The following is a 3,444-nucleotide window of genomic DNA, read 5'->3' as shown; positions in this document are numbered from 1 at the left end:
GGGCCTCATTTATAAAATGTGCGTACGCACAGATTTGATCTTGGAGTATGGAGTATGCGTACGCTAAAATCCCCGGCAACGTCGGTCTTTGAGGTCTTTGACGTGGAAAAGTACTTTAATATATTCTATTATATTATTATTTAATATACTCATGTTGCGTAAGTTGCGTAAAAACCATCCTAAATTTGTTCTAAGATCATTTCTCAAAAGTGCCTAAGTGCGATTCAGAGAAAACGAACGTGCGCACAAAAACACGTGCGTACGCCTTTCTTCCAGATGTGACTCCGCCTTGTCCGCCTTGTAAACGCCCCCTAATTAATATCATTAGCATATAAAAGATCACACGCCAATACTATGCTTCATATGCTTCAGAATGACGAGCACAAAGAAAGAAAAAAAAAAAAAAAACCTTTACTGAGTGAAATTGAGGTCCTGCTGGCGGTAGTGTAGAGGTTCGTGCGGGGACGCTTTTTATTTAATAATATGTAATTATTCTGTAGACAAACAATGTGTGTGGTTACATATTTTCTTCTATTGACTTCTCAAAATTACTACTTCTAGAAACAACATCCTACTTTTAAAATCACTTGCTATGACAACTAATAAAAAGTTTAGTATCACGAAATTCTTGCAGTACTTTAAAAAACATTGAAAGAAATTGGACGTTTCATATCATAATAAAATAAATTACACGATTATGGTCTTGGTCTCCGGTCCGAAAAAACCTGCATGTGATTTGGCATTTCTTTATATTTACACAGTTTACCAATGCTGCTCATTAATGTACTGACACAAAAATATATAGTGTATTTTATACAAATATAACTGATGCACAGTAAAATCCTGAGTGTTAAATGAATACTGCTCGGAGCATATATGGTCCCACTCTAAAAGAGTGTTAAAGTAACACTGAAGCAGTGTTAAAGTTAATGAGATAATTAAGTGATTAATTAAGTGCTGATTGATCATTAGTAATGAACAGCTACTGTTAACATTCAGAATCACTGAAGAAAAGAGAAACAAGAACTACAACTGACTTCAGCCACAGCCTTAGATAAAATCAACTGAAATAAAACATTAAATCTCTCAAGATTTCAGTAGAATATAATTAAACAACTCCACAAACAGCATCACCAGCTAAATCACGTGCAGGTTTTTTCAGACCGGAGACCAAGACCATAAACGTGTAATAATTTATTTTATTATGATATGAAACGTACAATTTTTCTTTCAATACTATTTGTGATACGAAATTTTTTATTAGTTGTCATAGCAAATGATTTTAAAAGTAGGATAGCTCACTTTTAATAAGATGACTGAATTTTATTTGAATTCATAGTTTATTTTTACTTTTGGAAACCTAATTGTTTTATAATTACTGTTATTATTATTATTATTATTATTATTATTATTAATTGTTTCTAGAAGTAGTAACTTTTGAGAAATGATCTTAGAACAAATTTAGGACGGTTTATACGCAACATTTTATAAATGAGGCCCCACATATCTATAATTATTAGACCTCAGAATACACACAGCCTTGCACAAAAAAGCTAGTGCTTATGTTCCCTATTGCACAGACATTTCAATAGGGCTTTCACTGGCTTTTCAAATTGTTCAAAACCGAAACCACCACTTCACACAAAACATTGACCTTGATTCATCACATATTCAAACAGGCTTTTCAAGAAGTTACACAGAATTCTTTAAAGGGGTCATATCCCGGGGTCGTCACATGTGGTTGCCGCAAGCCCGCCCGCAGCCGCTCACTCAAGCTGCCCTCCGCTCACTCTAGTCGGCCGTGTGTGATGCTGTGAAAGCGAAACTTCTTTGTTTGGCCATCCAAAAGATTCAAAAGAAGTATTTACAACACTGTTCCAGAACAGTTCAACCCAAATATTCAGATGTGTGCAGCGCATTTTATGGAGGACTGTTTCCTGATCCTGGTAGAGTAGACTACAATGCCGGCTGTTCTGACTCACAGACTGTAAGTACGTTTTTTATATTTAAAGAATTTGCCACTGACGATTCAAACGCGAGTTTTGAGCAGTGTAGAGTAGGGCTTGTTATTTGTCATTTCTCCGATCACAAATGCAGACATGGTTTTATGTTTACGTGGCGCGATGCAACGCGTAAAAAGACAGTATAAGTCATTATAATCCGTAATTATGTCCCCACTGGATGCAACAAATGCCTCGTTTATAATGGATTTAAATGTTTTTGTTACCTTAAACTGCATAAACACATTTCATTACACCAAATACACCAAATAATGTTCTTTTTAGCAACATCATATGACCCCTTTAAAATCATATGGCCCGATTTCACAGACAGGGCTTAAGGCTAGTCCCAGACTAAACTGCCCATTTGAGCTGTCTTAACTCAAAGCGACTTGCACAGACATTAAAATAGTCATAGATTTAGCCTGTTCTGGATTAAACAAAGCTGATTGCAAGAGGGAGAATTAGAGCTAGTCTAGGACTAAATTGAAACTTAAATTCATTATTTAACTCCTGCTTAGTACTGTTTGTGAGGGAGCATGGACTAGTTGGAATATCTAAATGAAGACCAACATGCACAACAGAGGCCAGCCACAGTACTTTTGGATAAGAGTAATCCATTAAATTACTTTGACATAGCTTTTCAAGACCGCTTTTGGATGTACAAAGAAAATGCATTGGAGATAATATCTTTGCTTGAGCCTAGACTTTCCTGTCTGTCTCTGAGAGGAAGGCCTTTACCCAGTTCTCTCCAAGTTCTGCTCACATTGAGGGTTTTTTGCCATCTGGTATCCTTCATCGTGAAACTGTTGATTTGTGTGCATCATCAATAAGGTGTATACTGATTTTTTTATGAGCACCATCAGACCAACAGTATGTGCTTATACTCAACCTAATCAGGCTTATACCAGCTGTTCTCATTTAAGCATACTTAACTTACTCCAGGACTCTGTAGTCTCCGACTAACTAAGCCACGCTCATGAAAGGCACTTAAATGTCTTAGTTTAACTAGTATGCAATAATCTAAGCCCTGTCTGTGAAACAGCTGCAAAAACTCTTTCAGCTGTTGTACCAAATTTAACTTATCCAGTTCTCTTCAAAGTCAAAAATCATGGATGTAAAAAAGTCTTTCTCATGGACGACTTAAATACATGCAGCAACATAAATTACATGCTTACAATACACTTATAGAGTAAACACTTACAGTATCTCACAGAAGTGAGTACACCCCTCACATTTTTGTAAATATTTTATTATATATTTTCATGTGACAGCACTGAAGAAATGACACTTTGCTACAATGTAAAGTAGTGAGTGTACAGCTTGTATAACAGTGTAAATTTGCTGTCCCCTCAAAATAACTCAACACACAGCCATTAATGTCTAAACCGCTGGCCACAAAAGTGAGTACACCCCTAAGTGAAAATGTCCAAATTGGGCCCAA

This window comes from Sinocyclocheilus rhinocerous, unplaced genomic scaffold (genome assembly GCF_001515625.1).
Source record: "Sinocyclocheilus rhinocerous isolate Xijiao unplaced genomic scaffold, SAMN03320098_v1.1 scaffold1774, whole genome shotgun sequence".
Taxonomy (NCBI): Eukaryota; Metazoa; Chordata; class Actinopteri; order Cypriniformes; family Cyprinidae; genus Sinocyclocheilus; species Sinocyclocheilus rhinocerous.
This window is presented reverse-complemented; position numbering follows the sequence as displayed.